Source organism: Ornithorhynchus anatinus, chromosome 18 (genome assembly GCF_004115215.2).
Source record: "Ornithorhynchus anatinus isolate Pmale09 chromosome 18, mOrnAna1.pri.v4, whole genome shotgun sequence".
Taxonomy (NCBI): domain Eukaryota; kingdom Metazoa; phylum Chordata; class Mammalia; order Monotremata; family Ornithorhynchidae; genus Ornithorhynchus; species Ornithorhynchus anatinus.
In genome coordinates, this window is record NC_041745.1 from 24,732,610 (window position 1) to 24,751,865 (window position 19,256).

The window sequence follows — 19,256 nt, forward strand, 5'->3', positions numbered from 1 at the left end:
CAGGAGATTTTCGCCAAAGCGCTACACTTATAGTTGTAGGAGATCCAAGAGGATGAAGAAGACAGGGTCCCTGGCCTGAGGAATGGTGCAGTCTAATCAGGCTCACAGACATGCAATTCGGGCAGAAAAATGCTGCTACTAAAGACATGAACTCTAGGAGTTGTAGATAGAACCGATCCTACTCTTAGTCATGATTTCCTTCTAGCCTATAAGACTTACATTTGAGGTGGGGAGACAGGAACCGGTGATGAGAAGGGATTGGGAAGGGCGACAAGTGGGTAAAGCTTGATGCAGGAGGAGAGGAGGAGAGGGAGAGCAACATGGTATGAGCATTCAGGGGTTGGGGAGTGGTCATGTGAGAAAGGCTAGGCAACACTGCGTGGGCAAAAATCAGGGGAATAGTAGAGGCCAGCTAACTTTGGGGGAGAACTTCAAACACCACAGTTATCAAACATTCCAGTTTGATGGAGGAAAGAGGTAGGGAGGAATTGTTGGGACTTGTTGGTGAATGGGCGTGTGGGGGACGGGGAAGATAGTGTTTTCAGTAATGGGAAAGTGCAGGGGAGGTGAGGGTTTATAGGAAGGAAGATGAGTCGTTCAGTTTTTGATATAAGAAACCGGAGATGGTAGCCGTGTGACACCCACGGGGATAAGTCAGGAAGCCTGGCGAGCATGTGAGGGCCGGCCCGAGAGGGGTAAATTCGAGAGTCATAGGTGGGGTTATCCCTAGGGTAAGTTGGGGTGGTTGCCCCGAGCCCTGTGACTTGGGGGAGCCCACGTGAGCCCGCTGTTGGGCAGGGGACGTCCCTATCGGTTGCCGAATCGCACATTCCAAACGCTTGGTACAGTGCTCTGCACACAGCAAGCGCTCGATAAATACGACTGAATGAATCTCTCCCTACAGGTGATGCCACTAAAACCGGGCAACATGGTAGGGTTATGCGGCCGTTCGGCCCACGCAGGGGCAAGAGGACAACCAGTACCTTGGGAGCGATATCGCTGTCACTGGAGAAGGGCCCCGCCCCCAGTGTAGAGGGCAAGAACATTGGAAGAGAGCTGGGAGTGGAAGAGCGATGGAAATGCCATTACCTCCTTGAATCAGCTGCTGCTTCTTCACAGTGTCAATCAGTCGATGGTGTTTACCGACCACTAACTATGTGCACAGCACTGTACTAAATGCTTGGGAGAGTACAGTACGACAGACTCAGTGGACACATTCCCCCCACCCCGAACGTTCACCCACTGGACCCGTGACAGCTCAACAGCCTCCTCACTGGAAAGTCAAAGCTGCATGGATTTTCTTCTCAAGAGAGTGACTCTAAAGGGAGAATCATTCAGTTAATGGTATTTCTTGAGAGTCGACTATGTGCAAACCATTGCACTAAGCTCTTGGGTGAGTTCAGTACAGCGGAATGTAATTTATTTATTATAGCCGTAATGTATTCATTCGTTTATATGAATGTCTGTTTCCCACTCTAGACGGTGAGCTCACCGTGGTTAGGGCATGCATCTGTCTCTTATTATATTGTACTCTCCCAAGTGCTTAATACAGTGCTTTACACACAGTGCTTTGCCCACAGTAAGCGCTCAATGAATATGTTTGAATTTACTCATTCATTCAGTCATACTTATTGAGCACTTACTGTGTGCAAAGCACTGTACTAGACTCTTGGGAGAGGACAACGTAACAACCAGCTGACCCATTCCTGCCCACAGTGAGCTCACAGTCTAGAGGGAAACTGTTTCTTGTTTTTTTCTTTTTTGAATGGTATTTGTTAAGCTCTTACTATGTGCCAGGCACTGTACTAAGCACTGGGGTAGGTACAACCAGCGTGGCTCAGTGGAAAGAACATGGACTTTGGAGTCAGAGGTCATGGGTTTGAATTCTGGCTCAGCCACTTGTCAGCTGGGTGACTTTGGGCAAGTCACTTAACTTCTCAGTGCCTCAGTTACCTCATCCGTAAAATGGGGATTAAGACTGTGAGCCCCACGTGGGACAACCTGATTCCCCTGTGTCTACCCCAGTGCTTAGAACAGTGCCCGGCACATAGTAAGCGCTTAACAAATACCAACATTATTATTATTATTACAAGCTAATCAGCTTGGACACAGCCCATGTCCTACGTGGGCCTCACGATCTTAATCCCCATTTTATAGATGACGTAACTGAAGCAGACAGAAGTCAAGTGACTTGCCCAAGGCCACGTAGCGGACAAGTGGCAGAGCCGGGATGAGACCCAAGGTCCTTCTGATTTCCAGGCTTCTGCTCTATCCATTAGGCCATGCTGTTTCTACCAGAGGAATGGAATGGCATGGAGCCTAGAGGGATGCCCAGAGATAATGAATCAGCGAAGGAGAGAGACGGTGAAACTCTAATCACGGGGTCCCCGGAAACCAGAGGAGCGGGAGTTCTGAGGAAGAATCAGCAGTCAAGTGGGTCAAAAGCTGTAGCGAGATTAAGGAGGCTTGAAACAGAGAAGAGGCTCTAGACTGTGGCGAGAAGGAGATCATCGGAGATTCCACTGAGTAGTTTCAGTCATAGTATGAGCGTTGGCCTTCAGTGAAGAGCCAGAATCATATTGTAGGGGTCAAGGAGAGAGTTGACGGACAGGATTGGACACAGCCTAGTAAAATCAGAGGTGGCAAAATTCCACAGTTCTTATGTCACATTGAAGGGAAACCAAAGTCATATTTGTGTACTATTTCACACCAGGGAGAATGAGATCAGGCCGCTCCCCTTCCTCTGAGCAGAACTACATTTACCCTGACACAGACAAATAAAAATCTATTCTCCCATGGTAATAGGTTCCACTGATTCACAATCCTTATATTTGGAGTGAGTTTTGTACACGTTTCTATCACTTCGTGTTTATCTGCATGGACACTAAAAGTGGATAGCCTATTGTTCTTAAGAAGGAAATACTGAGTAGTCAGCGGATGTTCTAACTGTTCTAACTGAAAGTTCTTTCCGTAAATCCCTCCTGCTTCAATTTAGGCCCATTTCCCCCCATCCTCCTCATTATCTTCATTTTTTTAAAAAATGGTATTAGTTAAGTGTTTATTATGTGCCAGGAGCTGTACTGAGCACTGGGATAGACACTCGCTGATCAGGATGGACGCAGTCCCTGTCCCACGTGAGCCTCACAATCTTCATCTCCATTTCACAGATGAGGAAACTGAGGCACAGAGAAGTTAAGTCCCTTGCCCAAGGTCACCCAGTAGACAAGTGGCGGAGCTGGGATTAGAAGCCAGGTCCTACTGGGTCCCAGGCCTGTGTTCTATCCACTAGGCCATGCGGTTTCTCAAACGACTGAAATTCAACAGGTGCCCTGACAGTGTAGTAGGAGGTTGGGATGGCTGTTTTACACTAATGGAGAGTCCCCAGTCTCTAAGAGTGAGACAAGTTGAAGGAGCAAAAGACCCAGAGAATGGATTCACACAACTGCGAGAAGCACATGAACACTTTCACAGGAAATAAATGCCCTGGTCAACTTGCGGCTAACTGGGAGTTGATGCCATCTACGGCCTTTAGAAGGGAGATTTCTTGGAGCAAGAGAGAGAGAGAATGTGAGTGTGTACATGATGGTGAGGCTGGAAGGCCAGGAGAGAAGTGATTTCCCAGTAGAGAGAGGAAGGTTGCTTTATGTGTGGGTTGGTGTGTGGGTGTGTTGGGGCATTGAGGGAAATGGGAAGAATATAATCATGGAGTAGGGATTCTTTAGCAGAATAATAATGATAATACCGGTGCTTGTTAAGCACTTACTCCGTGTCAAGCATTGTTCTAAGCACTGCGGGAGATACAGGTCAGTCAGGTTAGACACAGTCCCTGTCTCACATGAGCTCATACTCTTAAATCCCCATTTTACAGAAGATATAAATGAGGCCCAGAGAAGTTAAATGATTGGCCCAAGGTCTCACGGCAGACATAGGGCAGAGCTGGGATTAGAACCCAGCCTTCTGACTTCCAGGCCTGGGCTCTAGCCACTAAGCCATGCTGCTCCACCTAGAAAAGGAAGGGGGGCGGCCAGTTCTTCCTCTAAAGCATCTCATCTTGAAAGTAAGAGAGGGTTAATGTTCTGGCCAATGTTTCCATTCATATCCCCGAAGTTATGTTGGCTCTGACCATTGAGGGGATGAGGGTATCTTGGTAATAGCTGACACCGGCTTCCAAAGGCCTGAACAGAGACTAGGTTACATGAATCTATTTTTATCCCATTTCAGATTAATCCTTTTCCACTCACAGGCAGGTCCTGATGACTGGATACTAATTCAATCGCAAAGGAGCCAATGAATTCCACGGAGACCCTAGTTAAAAAACTTACCCTCTTTTGTTTTTCCCACAGAATATAAACGGCAAGAGTGGTGGGATTTAAAAAGAGCTTCCTGAACACAGTGAAGTGAACACGGTGCTAAGCATTTGGGAAAGTACAGCAGGAGCAAAAGACAGGTTCCCTGCCAACAAGGAGCTCACACTCTAACGGGTAAGGCAAAGTAAAAGTGGAATAAAAATAATTAAACCGAACGCTCGGTAGAATTTTCAGAGATGTACAAGTGCTGAGGGTGGGTATGAATAAACGCATAAATGCTTTTGGTGTTAGTCAAGGTACCAGTCTCGGTCAGCTGAGTATTCCGTTCTCTGCCAGTGCAACAGGATGCTCAACGGTTACCCTCTTTGGCTAAGTCCTAATGTTTAGGGATGTCATTCATTCGGAGAGGCAAGATGATACTCTTGCTATTCTTAGTTGTAACCTTATTCTTAGTTGTATTCTTGCACCTGCTCCCACTATTTGTAAATATTTTTGTGATGATGATGATGATGGTAACGATAATAATAATAATAATTGTGGAATTTGTCCGCTTGTAGTCTCTGTGAAGCCAGGGAACAGATCTCCTATTTTTGCTCCACTCTCCCAAGGGATTATGTGTGGTTCTCTGCTTCAGTGATATTTATTGAGCAGCAGTGATTAAAGGAATACAGTTTGGAGGTAGTAGATGACTATTTCCTGGTAATAGATGAACCTTGGGTGACTAACCCTAACAACGATAAAACAATCAACTCAATAGTTTTTACTGAGTTCTTATTTTGTGCAATTACTGTGCAGCTGAGAGAGTAAAATACATCACATAGAATCAGTTTGACCTAGTGGAAAGGTCATGGCCCTGAGAGTCAGAGGACCTGGGTTCTAATCCTGCTTCTGCCACTCACCTGCTGTGTGACCTTGGGCTAGTCATTTAACTTCGCTGTACCTCAGTTCACTCATCTGCAAAATGGGGAGTCAGTGCCTGTTCTCGCTCCTATTTGGACTGCGAGCTTCACGTAGGGCCTGATTATCTTGTATCCACCCCAGCGCTTAGTACAACGTCTGTCACCTAGTAAGCTCTTAACAAGTACCACAGTAGAGTAGATAGACGCAATCTCAATCCCTCAAGGAGTTTACACTCCACCGACCCAGACTTAAAAAGATTAAATTACAGGAAGAGGGAAGCAAGTGAGATATGAACACAAAGGCTGTGGGATCAGTGCTTAAGGGGTAAGGACTCAACTGCATAGCTGACACAGCTGAGAAGATTAGCCAAGGAAGGCCTCCTGCAGGAGAGGTGATTTTAGTTGGGTCATGAAGAGGGGATAGAGCTGTGAAGATGAAGGAGATGTGAAGGTGAAGGGAGCGCCACGCAGGAAAGATGGAGGGCACGGACAAGAAGTCGACGGCAGGAGAGATGAGAGTAAGGCACAGTGAGAAGTTTGGCAAGAGAGGAATCATCTCGTAGGCTGGGTTGTAATTGGAGATGAGTAAGAATAAGACCGTGGGAGGAAGAGAGCTGATTGAGTACCTTAAAGCGGGTGGACACTAATAATAATAATAATGTTGGTATTTGTTAAGCGCTTGCTATGTGCAGAGCACTGTTCTGAGCCCTGGGGTAGATACAGGGTGATCAGGTTGTCCCACATGGGGCTCACAGTTTTAATCCCCATTTTACAGATGAGGTAACTGAGGCCCAGAGAAGTTAAGTGACTTGCCCGCAGTCACACAGCAGACACGTGGCAGAGTCGGGATTCGAACCCATGACCTCTGACTCCCAAGCCCGTGCTCTTTCCACTGAGCCATTCTGCTTGATGTAGAGAAGGATGGAAAACCACTGGAGGTTTTGGAGGAGTGGGGAGATATGTGCCAAGTGATATCTGTCAGACCCTCTTTTACCTTCTGGCTTCAAAAATCCCGACTCTGCCCCTTGTCAGCAGTGTGACTGTGGGCGAGTCACTTCACTTCTCTGTGCCTCAGTTCCCTCATCTGTAAAATAGGGATGAAGATTGTGAGCCTCACGTGGGACAACCTGATGACCCTGTATCTACCCCAGCGCTTAGAACAGTGCTCTGCACTTAGTAAGCGCTTAACAAACACCAACATTATTAACATTATTAAAATGGGAACAGTCTCCACAAAGCCACGTTCGTTTCTTAGAATTCTATTTCCCAGGGAAATCCGAAGCCCGCTGAGGTAGGAGAGAAGTGAATCATTCTCTCAGACTGCATTATCACAAGGCACTTGACTCCTGTGTGGGTCTGTTTGGGCCAGGTCTTGGATTCCTCTTGTCCATTGCGTGGCCTTCTCAGTACAGTGTGACTGATTGCTCTCCCACTCCAACACTTATTTTATGAGATAACCCAATCTGTGGATTCACTCTGCTAGGGCAGAGATAAAGGGCTGACCACATCAGCAAAATGTCAGCAGCCCCCCCCCCCCGAACAAGGTAGAGCTGGCATATGGGACCTCATCAAGGAGCCTTTTGAATTACCCTGATGGGTTTTCTATGGGTGTGAGAGAATTTTCCATTCATAGATCCCTTCCGTAAATTTCAGCCAGCTGGTGGTCACGTTTACAGACACTCTTTCTAACTTAAAAAAAAACAACAAAGCGAAACAAAAAACAAATAAACAAAAAACCAAGCCCATAAAGATTGATTAAGGATGGAGGGGAGAGACAGTGCCTCAGCTTTTAATAGAATTATGGATTTACATCCTGTACTCCAGTTCTATTCCAGTTAATTCATCTTTCAGCACGCAGCTCTAATTCCGTTTTCTACATGGGATGAGATGCTTTGTGTCCATATGGCTAATAAGTGTTATTCCACATTCGGTCTAAGGGAAAGAGAGAAAGTATTTTAACGGTGCAGCTGATCTAACAAAAAAAACACATCTGAGAAGGATTAGCATTTCAAAGGCAGTATTTGCTCAAGTGAGCAGCCTTCATTATGAACTCCCCCTCCAAAAAGAAAAAAAAAACCTAGAGGAACATTTGTATTATAGTAGCTTAGATACTGAAAGTTAAATAGAATGTATTAAATAGAAAATTCCTTGTTTTTGCTTTCAGAGTTAATAAAAACGAATTCACTACATGGAGATGATAACACATGCTAAACTGGAAGAGAAGCGATACGTAGAAGCACAGATTCTTTTGGCGAACAGAAACTCTTAGCTCTTGAACCACCCATCGCATCTGAGAAAATGATTTATCGTAGAGATTAAATAGCAAGCTCAGCTACCACGCGAGACATATGGCCGTCCCCACTTTGAAGAAAATGTGCGGTTCCTACAAGAGTCAATTGTCTTGCTGGAGGAAATCACAACTGAACTTTCTTTCTTTTTTTTTTTTTTCATTTAGATGGAAAAGTATGGTAAGTTTTTTGGGTGCCAGACAAGCTGGCTATTATTATCTTTGATACATTTCAGTTTCCCCCTCCTTTTTAACCTTGCTCTGCTTACAGCTGTTCTGCGACAGTCTCCATCTGACAGGGAGGGGAAAAGGACCACCTGCTTACACAATCAAAGCCCATGTGGCCCTTCCACCAGCTGGCGGGGTTGGGGGAGGAGGATGGGGAGGGTGGTGAGGGGAGGGCGAGTGCGATATCTTCTCCTTCCTTTCCAGAGATCAAATGCATCCCCTGCCCAGTGAGAGCAGGACTCTGCCGGCCCAGGAACTAGACCCTGGCCCTTAGCCGTCCTGCAGCTGTGGAATCTGGCCCTGGCCTGGTTTCTCTGTGGAGGAATTCAGTGGGATTTGGGTGGGGGGGAAAGTGTTTGAAACAAGAGGAGTCCTCCAGGTCTGAGGATTCATGGTTACCAAGCTGGGGAATGAGTCCTATCGACACGGAGCAGGCCAGGCCTCTGGGGAAGTCTGGAGTTCAGTGTTAGAACCAAGAGACGGGAAGACTGAGGAGGAAGTGTCCTCTGATGTCTGATGTCCTGTGGCACAAAAGCTGTCTCTTTGAAAGGAAAGTGGGCCACATCATTTTGATCAAAATTCTGAAAGATGTGAGTAAAATCATTCATAACTGCACAGTTCAGCTAGTTAAAAATGCCATAGCCTCAATATCTCAATATATATCCATTTATATGTAGAATAGTCAAATATATTCTTTCCCTAAGACTTATATTTGTGACTGAAATGTCAAAGAAATACTTTTATCGTTCCACAGCGGGTATCGCAGGCAATCGTAGTCCAGTCAAGAAAAGAACTCTTGAGTTATAATTGTACCTTTGCTATGGACTTGTCTGTGATCTCTGAAAAGCCTTCGGACCTCTCCGTTCACCCCTGAAAGAAAGGTGCTACCAAAATGTAAATCTTCCCTCATTCGGAAATTAGGACTCTCTTGACTATTCTATGGATTTCTCAGGCATTCAAGAATCAGGTCATTTTAGAAAATCACAAAATACCATTCAAAAATGAAAATACGAGACAAGGTACAATAAAACAATATAATTGCAATTCTGGGCCCAACCCAACCCCAGATTTCTAGATGATCTGAATTGTCTTTAATTCAACAAATACTTGATTTAGCGGTCCTCTCCGAGGATATAAAGTAGGCTCCAAACCTCTTTAAATCTCAAAAGCTATTAATGGGATATTGTACTGGCTGAAAGTGACACGGTTCTCTCCAGGAATTGGTCTAGATTACTTTCCTTAGTGTGGTTCAGTGGCTGATGAATCTGTCTTTTTCTTTGTAAGCATAATAATAATAATGTTGGTATTTGTTAAGCGCTTACTAGGTGCAGAGCACTGTTCCAAGCGCTGGGGTAGATACAGGGTAATCAGGTTGTCCCACGCGAGGCTCACAGTTAATCCCCATTTTCCAGATGAAGTAACTGAGGCAGAGAGAAGTTAAGTGACTTGCCCACAGTCATACAGCTGACAAGTGGCAGAGCTGGGATTCGAACTCATCACCTCAGACTCCCAAGCCCGGGCTCTTTCCACTGAGCCATGCTGCTTCTCTAAGCATGCAATACCTTCTGTTTGTTCTGAAGAGCTATCAGTGGTGTGGAGCCGATCCCTCTGAGAACTTTTCTCTTTCCTTATTTAAATTTATTGATCCCAACTCTCTGGGTTTCCATTTATCAGGAATATTCCTGATCCTGAATGATCTGGTTAAATAGGATGATACTAAAAATGGAATGATCCATTGAGTACTTCAGAAGCCCTGGTCATCCGAAGAACAGAACCATCTTAAAAAACATTTTGATTAAATTCAGTCCCTTCCTGAGGCCGAGGATTAGGCAAGATTAAATCTGAACATCTCTCCAAATTGCAGGATTCTTTGAAAATCTCCAGGCCCCAGACATATGACTTTAATATTCACTCTTTGCCATCAATAGAGTTCTAATTCTACCAGCAGTACTTACCAAGGTTCCACTGTAAGCCCGGCACTTTGCAGATTAAAAAGGAGGAACAAGATATAGCCGCTGCCCTCAAATAATTCCATGTTCAGTGTAGTTCTTCCATAACACAGGTTTTCACTAATAATAATAATGATACCAACTGTGGTAATTGTTAAATGCTTACTGTGTGCCAGGCACAGCACTAAACACCGGAGTTGATACGAGATAATCGGGTTGGACACAGGCCCTGTCCCACGCGGGGCTCCCAGTCTTCATCCCCATTTTGCAGATGAGGAAACAGAGGCCCAGAGAAGTGAAGTGACTTCCCGAAGGTCACCCAGCAGTCGAGTGGCAGTGCTGGGATTAGAACCCACGTGCTCTGACTCTGACAGTGCCAACTGTGAGACTCCTTATCATAAACGTTGAAGCACTTAATCACCTTGCACCCTCCTACTCCTACCTTACATCCTTATTTCCTACTACATTCCAGCCTGCTCACTTGGCTCCTCTCATGCCAACCTACTCACTGTATCTCAGTCTCATCTATCTCACCACTGACCTCTCTCCCACATCCCTTCTCTGGCCTAAAACACCCCCCCCCCCACTTCGTATCCGACAGACGATCACTCTCTCCACCTTCAGAGCCTTATTGAAGGCACATCTCTTCCAAGAGGCCTTCCCTGACTAGGCCTTTATTTCCTCTTCTCCCACTTCCTTCTGCATCACACTTTCATCCTCAGTCAGCCCCAAAGCACTAATGTGCACATCTGTAATTTATTTATATTGATGTCTCTCTCCCACTCTAGACTGGGTGCAATGGGGGCAGGGAATGTGTCTACCAACTCTGTTATATCGTACTCTCCCAAGGACTCAGTGCAGTGCTCAGCACACAGTAAGCACTCCATGAATATGATTGATTGATTAATTAATTGGTTAGAAGGTTATTCAAGAATTAAAAGATGTTCTTTTCACAACTCAAGTCTGGAAAAACCCCTTCACAGGGTTGGGAAAAGGAGCTCCAGCACTGAAATGACTGAGGTCTTTAATCAATCGTATTTTTTGAGCGCTTACTCTGTGCAGAACACTATATTAAGTGTTTGGGAGAATGCAGTCTAATAATATTACAGGGATGGTAGACATGCTCCCTGCCCAGAAGGAGCTCGCAGCCTGGAAGGGGAGATAGAGATTAATAGAACTAACTAAATTAAGGATATGTACTTACGTGTTGTGGGGCTGAGGGAGGGCTAAATGAAGTGAACAGAGGAAATGAGGGCTTAGTTGGGGGAAGGTCTCTTGGAGGAGATGTGCTTTCTATAAGGCTTTGAAGGTAGGGAGAGTAATTGTCCGTCAGATATGAAGAGGGAGGGCATTCCAGGCCAGAGGCAGGATGAAGGCGAGAGGTCAGCGGAGACATAGACGAGATTGAAGTACAGTGAAAAGGTTGGCATTAGAAGAGCACAGTGTTTTGGGCTGAATCGTATCAGGAGAGCAGCTAGGTAACGTAGGAGGGGAAAGATGATCGAATACTTTAAAGCGGATGGTAAGGAGTTTCTGTTCGATGGGGAGGTAGAATGCAATGCTCCAGGAGATCTCAGCACATTTTCAAAAGTAGAAACAGGAAAAGCAAAAGAGGAAACCGAACTTGTAGAGCAACATGTTGGAAGGAAGAGGAGAAAGAAGAGCTGGGAGAAACTAAATGAAATTTCTTGTAACAGACATTCTTTCCTAGCCAGTGGAAGCTTCAGCAGTTATCTTTCTCTTTTCGCCCCCCTTTTTTTTTTTTTGCTGTTGCTCAACCAGGCTGTGGGCTGCCCCCTCATTCCTCCTTACCTTCACAAGTTTTCACGGAGGAGGGAAAAAGGGCAAACGAAGGGAGATGTCTCCTCTCTGGGCTAATCTCCAAGACCAGAAGCCTGAGGTCACTCTGCCCTTGTCCTGCGGCGGTCCTCTCTGGTTTCTCTCGAGCCCTGAAAGGCGTACGTATTGATAGCCTCACACCCACCAGGTCTGGACAGGTTCCCGTTAGGCCAATTCACATGACTCTGTGGGAAAGACATTCCTTTCATGTTTCGGTTTACCTCCTGGGATACAGAGGGCTCCGAACTGGGGGAAATTATTTGTCAGCTCAGCAAGAAAAGTCAAAGAAGACTAATAGATTTAAACTTATGAAAAGTTTCCCCATGAGCCGTTCTCCTTCTCAGTCGTTTTAATCAGGTGCAATAGGTTTTTTAGCTAAGTGAGATAAATACCACTGCCCTTCTTCATTCTACGAGCTCCCCCTGGTGGTTCCCCCCCATCCCCCTGTCTTCCTGTGGATATTAGGAATGAGGTCGATCTATGCTTCTTGAGCCCCCACGGTGACCAGAGCACCTTATTAAGGGCTTGGGCCAATATGATGGAACTGGTAGACATTTAAGCTGCGGCTGACTGTCCTCGATGCTCCCCCCCTCCACTTCCACTGCAGCAGAACGAAGCCACAAGTAATTGCCCCCTCCCCTCCTCACCATCGCGGGCCTCTGTTTCCAACATGCCCTGGAAACACTGGACTGTGGGAATATTAACTGCAGCTGATCACCGTCGGCATTCTCCCCATCGGGCAGCTACGCTTCCCTGGGAATCAGCCCTTGCTCTCCTCTGTGCCACTCTTTGCTGCTCCCCCTCACTCTTGGGGTCCCCCCATTGGGCAACCAGCCCCTCCATCTCCCTGAGAACTGACCCCAGCTTATCTCTGTGCTATCGAGGAGATTCCCTTCCGAAACCCTGGAGTGAAATAGAACAGCCGCCACAGCACGAGGCCTCCACAAAACCTTGGGATGACCGGAGGCTGCAATTAATCAAGCAATCATGTTTATGGAGTGCTTACAGTCTGCGGAGCACTGTACTAAGCGCTTTGGAGAGTACAACATAGCAATATACCAGCCCAGTTCCCCGCCCACAGCGAGCTTACGGTCTAGAGGAGGAAACTGCAGAGAAAGTCCATCTGGCTATGGGTGTGCCTTGGACTCTGAGCCATTGAGAGTCTGAAATTCTTCCCTTCTAGCCGCAACATACCCCTTCGGGGTCACAGCTGGAGAGTTTCCATTGCTCTACCAGTCTCGGCTATGGGAGGGAGAGTCAAGCAGAGGCCTGTCGATTCCATTCCTAGCTTGGGGAGTGGCTAGCGAGGGGAAGGCAGTCTGCTACAAGTCAAAACTCACCCGTGCTGGGCAGCAGCGTCATGGGAGAGAGTCGAGGGTGGAGACTTGAGTTTACTACGCGGAAGGCGGCAGTGGTAAACCACTTCCGTATTTTTACCAAGAAAACTCTGTGGATCCACTACCCGAACGATTGCAGGTGGAGAGTGGGGCATTCTGGGAGAGATGCGTCCACGGTGTCGCTATGGGTCGGAAACAGCTCAGTGGCGTAAGACAAGATAAAGCCACAACACCCTACTGTTTTTGCTTTTATTTTGTTCATTTTGTATACTTGTCAAGTGGCATGGAGTAGTAGCTACAGCCCGGGCCTGGGAACCAGAGGGTCTTGGGTTCTAATCCCAGCTCCAACACTTACCAGCTGTGTGTCCTTGGGGCAAGTCACTTCACTTCTCTGGGCCTCAGTTCCCTCATCTGTAAAATGGAGAATGAGACTGTGAGCCCCACGTGGATCAAGGGGCTGTATCCGACCCGATTTGCTTGTATCCCTCCTAGCGCTTAGTACTGTGTCTTAACAAAGCGCTTAACAAAAGCCACAATTATAATTACTATTATTATCTGTGTGTCTACAGTTCCCTCTCTCCAATTTGTATTCTCAGGTCGCGAGCCCCTTGAGGGCCAGAGAAGTTGTCTAATTTCCACCTGGGTATCTTTCCAAGAGCTTAGTACAGTGTTCTGCATTTAGTAAGGATTTCGTAAATATTATTATCATTACCAGAGGTTGGAGGCCAAGAGATCAATGAGAAGACTGAAGCAGTAATCACTGAGCTATGACAAGCATCGGTTTCAGCGTTGTAACTGTTTTAATGGAAGCAAAGGGAAGGATCCTGGAAATATTGGAAGGAAGGAAGAACCGTTGGAAATTGTCGACAAGTATACTATGGGGTGAGAAGAGAGGGAGGAATCAAGGATAATGACTAAGTAACAGGTTTAGAAAGATAGGGTGTGGGAGAGGGTGTTGTTGTCAACTGGGATGGGAAGGTTTGGTGGAGAGCATTTTGGAAGAAAGAGGAGGAGTTCAATTTTGTCAAATATGTTGGCTTTGAGCTGCCGATGCACCATCCAGGTAGTTATGTCCTGGAGACTAGAGGAAATGCGAAGCCGTAGAGTATAGAGGTGGAGATTAGTGAAGTTGTCAGCCGCAGAGAGTTATCCTCATACGGCTGGTGGTTGGAGTTGTTGAAGTGAAAGAGGTCCCCAAGGGAGTGAGTGTAAATTGAGAAGAGATGGAAGCCCCGAACTGAGGTTTGTGGAACAAGCACAAGTTAGGTATGAAAGGGAGAGAAAGAGACTGAGAGGTAAGAGGAGAACCAGGAGAAGGCTGTTTCAGAGAAACCAGGAGACCAGGTGTTTCCAGGAGAAGGGGGGGGGGGGCATCCATAAGATCAAAAGCCGCTGAGAGGTCTGGGAGGATTAAGACAGAGTAGAGTCCATTCAATCTGGCAAGACGGAGGTCATGAGCGACCTTGGGGACAGAAGTTTCTGTGGAGCGAAGGAGGCAGAAACCAGATTGTAGAGGGTCAAGAAGAGAGCTGGAGTCGAGGAAACAGAGGCAACCACCATATAGAGGCTCTCTCTCCTTTGTCTTCAATTCTCCGATCCTTCCAAACTTCAAGAATTCCAAGCCTTCTTGATTTTTTCCACTCAATAAGAAGACCATCCTACCAACACCTTAACTGGCTGATTAAATTTGCATACACCCCACCCCATAATGCACCCATTTGCATTCACACAACTGAACTCATCTCACCTGACTTCAGACAGTCAATTACTCTAGCAATCTCTTTTCATATATTAGTCTGTGTTTCTGTCGCTCTTGTTTTTGTCTGTCTTTATACGGAGAATGCTTTCAAATTCAATGATTATTTGTGAAGCGGTGACTATGTGCCAACCACTGCGCTAAATACACGATCGGGCAAGGCCCCGGTCCTATAGAAAGATCAAAATCTAAATGGTAGGACGAGGTGGATATCTCATCCCTATCTGAGAGAAGAGGAAAATGAGGCACAGAGAGGTTAAGTAACTTGCTCAAGGTCACACAGCAGGGCAGTAACAGAACTGGGGCTAGGATGCAGATGTCCTGTCAGTCCAATATTCTTTCCACTAGGCCCAACAGCTACCCTTATATCATCTGCATTTCTCTCTTGTGTGTCCGATGAATAATTAGTTGAGAATACACTTGACCTTCCTCTGAACTGTCCCCAAGACCTAGGAGAGGGAATGTCTAAATGTCACTCAATAATTCTAACTGATTCCATGCTACCTTTCTCCCAACTTCCATGTTTGAAAGTCAAGAATTCTAAGATAGGATCTTTGACTACATCATCACTTACCACCAGAAAATGGGTTTTGCTTTGAGGGCATATTTTATCTTCCTGATCTGACTTTGTCCAGGAAGAAATATTTTGTACGCATTGTAGAAAATTCCACAGTATCATTGCAACAGGCTAACAGGTAAAACTCACTTCAAGCAGTGTCCTGGATTGGGTTACCATAATACACGTGTCCGCGAAGGAAGCCAAAGGCAACTTTGAGCGGAGATCAGGGGAGAAGTGAAATTCAGCCAAATGAGAAACTGAGAGAGAAAAATCAAGCTAATCGCCAACAATTTCCTATCTTTCTAATTTTAAATTTCAAGTTCACAAGCTTCATGTCCCCTATCATGTCTCTTCTGGGCCTAACTTGCTGAGGAAAGGAATGAGGAGTCTCAAACACAAAAACTCTTTGAGGATTTTACATGCAAAGTGCTGTACTCACCATATGCTTGCCTTCTCAGAACTCTGCTGTGGTTCCCAGTTTTCAGTGGAAGGAGTCTTCCCTCCCTCAACCTCCCATCCCAGGCCCTCTGCTCCAGCCAAATACATCTGTTTATCTCCCCTCCGTAACCTCCTCTTGCCTTAGTGTTATCACTTCATTCTTCCAGGACTGGGGTGATTTTCTCTCTCGCTCTCCTCTGCCAGAACTCATCTCCTCCCTCTTTCAGAAGCTGCAATCCAAATTTGCTTCCTCCATGAAGCCTTCCAAGACCAATCTCACCTGGTGCTAGTGAATCCATTCACATTCTTATCCCTCTTTGCATTGATGGTTACCTCAGAGTGGCTATAATTCGAGATACGTACCATACAATCAGTTTTCCAGCACCAGAGCGTTGCTTATCACATATATGTGGAGGGATTGGATGGCAAAGCAACTGTTTTATGGGCAGCTTAAACCAGGCCAAGATGTCAGGATCTATGTTTTCAGGGCACTGTGAAGAAAACTCCTATCGATGCAGTGAAGTGGGGAGATGACCATGGAGCAGAGGCAATGGGAAGATCAGGATTCCAAGTCGCAGAATGGAAAACAGCCACAGGTATTGTAAATAGCAAATTGTCAGTAGGACAAAGGAAGACTTAAAGATTCATAAAACGGGGAATGGATAGCTTCTTGATCAGCAGCCTCTCCAAACACATCAGCAGTGTCATTTTCAACAATTTGTATGCAGAAATCCTAAATATTTGTTCTATCATTCAAGTATTTCTGAGTTGCCTTAGATTGCATAGTCCTTGTAAATTAGACCATGGCGACATCTCCCTGCACAACTCTTTTCTGTGCTAAATGCTTGCTGAAATCCAGTTTATGGTCAATCTATCAGTCAGTGGTATTTACTGAGTATGTAGTGAGTGCTAGGAAGTGTACAAAGTGCTCGGGGGAGTGCAACAAAAATAATACTCTTGTTTCCCTGCCCTCAATTGGTTGCTGATTTAATGGGGAAGGTAGACAAGATTTAATTCCAAAAGTTTCATTTATCCTGGTAGCCCATAGTGAGCTTATGGTTTAGAGGGGGAGACTGACATCAATATAAAGAAATGATTTATAATTTGTAATTTAAAGATAAGTACATAAGTGCTGTGGGGCTGAGAGTGAGGCAAATACTAAATATCCAAAGGTCACTGATCCAAGTGCACAGGTGATGCAGAAGGGAGAAGGAATCAGGGTAAAGAGGACTTACTCAGGGAAAGCTTCTTGGAGGAGTCGTGACTTTAATAAGGCTTTGAAAGTTGGAAGGGGTGATCATCTGTGTATATGGATTGGAAGGGAATTCCAGGCCAAAGGGAGGGGTTGGGAAAGGGTTTTGGTGGCAAGAAAGATGAGATCGAGGTGCAGTGAGCAAGCTGGCTCTAGAGGATTGATGTATATGGTCTGGGCCTTATATAGACAGAGGTGAGAGAGGTCAAGTAGGAGTAGGGTGAGCTGACTATTTAAAAAAATAACAGGTAAAGAGTTTCTGTTTGATGTGGAGGTGGATGGGCAAACACTGGAAGCTCTTCAGGAATGGGGAGATGTGGAATGAAATGATCAGGGCAGCAGAGTGAAGTATGGAGTTGGGGAGAGGAAGAAGGCAGGAAGGTCAGTGAGAAGACAGATGTAGTAGTCAAAATGGAATAGGATAAGTGATCGGATCAGCATAATAAAGGTGTGGATGGAGAGGAAAATGGGGAATTTTAGTGATGTTGTGAAGGTAGAAACATTAGGATTTGGTGGCAGAGTGAATATATGGGTTTAGTTAAAGAGAGTCAAAGATAAGGACCAGGTTCTGGTCTTACGAGATAGGGAAGATAATGTTATTGTTTATAGTGATGTGAAAGACAATGGGACACCAGGGCTTGGGTGGGAAGATGAAGAGTTCTGTTTTGAACATATTAAATTTGAGATGTCAACTGGACATCCAGGTAGAGGTGTCCTGAAGGAAGGAGGAAATGCAAGATTTTGGAGAACGAGAGAGGTCAGGGGTGGAGATTTAGATTTGTGAATCCACTGCACAGTAGTCGAAGCCATAGGAATGAGTAAGTTCTCCAAGGCCGGGGGTGTAGGTGGAGCAATAGAAGAGGCTCTACAACTGAGCCCTGAAGGTCCACCACTGTCAAAGGATGGGAAGCACTGGAGAAGGCTGCAAAAGAAACTGAGAAAAGCGGTCAGAAGGAAAGGAGGAGAACAAGTGGAGGACAGTGTCAGTGAAGCCAAAGTTGACTAAAGTTTCAAGGAGAAGGAGTTGGTCCAGTGTCAAAAGCCGCTGAGAGGTCTAGGAGGATTAGGACAGAACTGAGCTTGTCTGATTTGGTGAGAAGAAGGCCATTCGTTACCTTATAGAGAGCTTTTTCTATGGAGCCAAGGGGGTAGAAACCAGATAGGAGGGGATCAAAGAGAGAATTGGAGGAGAAGAAGTGGAGACAGCAGTGTAAATGTCTCTCTCAAGGAGCTTATAGAGGAATGGTAGGAGGGAGATAAGGTGATAACTGGAGGGAGCCTTAGGTCAAAAGAGAGTGTTCTTTTTTGAGGGTAGGGGATATAGAAGCATGTTTGAAAGCACTGGAGACAAAGCTGTTGGAAAGTGAACAGTTGAAGATGCCAGTCAAGGAGGGAAGAAGGTAGGAGAAAGTATTTCAATAAGGTATAGAGGAATTGGGTCAGAAGAGCAGGTGGAGTGGGTAGATTTTTGAAAGGAGGTGAGAAATCACTTCTCGAGATACTGCTGTGACTATTGAGAGAGTTGAAGAGGTTGGAGGAGGATGGAGGGACTGGAAAGGATCAGGAGAAATTTTAGGTAGCTCACAACTGATGGTTTCAGTGATTTCCTCTCTGTTTAAACCCTCCTTTCCCCCATTTGCACTCCCTTCTGTGTTGTCTTTACACTTGGATCTGGGGCCTTGGAGCATTTGATATTCACCCCACCGAACTTATTATTTATTTATATTGTCTGTCTCCCCCTCTAGACTGAAAGCTCACTCTGGGCAGGGAACATGTCTACCAACTCGAGTGCTTAGTACAGTGTTCTGCCCTCAATAAATACCATTGATTGATTGATTAATTGACAGTAATGCAGAGAGACAATGAGCGGTGCAAAAATGTTGAGTGTGTACTGAAGTGGGGAGAGGCTGAAGAGGAAACTGAGACAGCGTTTCCCGGGTCTTAATAAAGTGCTCTGCACACAATTAGCACTTAATAAAATATTACTACTACTATGCTATTTCTACTACAACTACTACTAATATAATGTAATTTTGATAGAACTAGGATAGTGGCCGTTTAAGAAGGGATAATTGTCTACCGGTTCTATTGTACAGTTCTAGTCCAAGCACTTAGTCCAGTTCTTGGCACATAGCAAGCACTCAAAAAATAATAATAATAATAATGTTGGTATTTGTTAAGCGCTTACTATGTGCAGAGCACTGTTCTAAGCACTGGGGTAGATCCAGGGTCATCAGGTTGTCCCGCGTGAGGCTCACGGTCTTAATCCCCATTTTACAGATGAGGTAAGTGGGGCACAGAGAAGTGACTTGCCCACCGTCCTATTGATCGATTGACTGATTGAGGAAGGGCAAAGCCTGAAACTGTTATGCAAGATCTGCCAGGATTTAGCAATGGACAGGATG

The 19,256-nt window shown here is 45.6% G+C and overlaps 1 long non-coding RNA gene across 1 annotated transcript; it reads right to left on the reverse strand.

The window, feature by feature from the left end:
• Positions 1-6,961: 6,961 nt before the first annotated feature.
• LOC114818214 lies at positions 6,962-11,856 on the reverse strand. The gene is made up of 2 exons (XR_003766053.1): positions 11,483-11,856; positions 6,962-7,138 (listed from the first exon to the last, which is right to left on the reverse strand). It is a non-coding gene; the product is annotated as an uncharacterized LOC114818214 (long non-coding RNA).
• Positions 11,857-19,256: the final 7,400 nt, after the last annotated feature.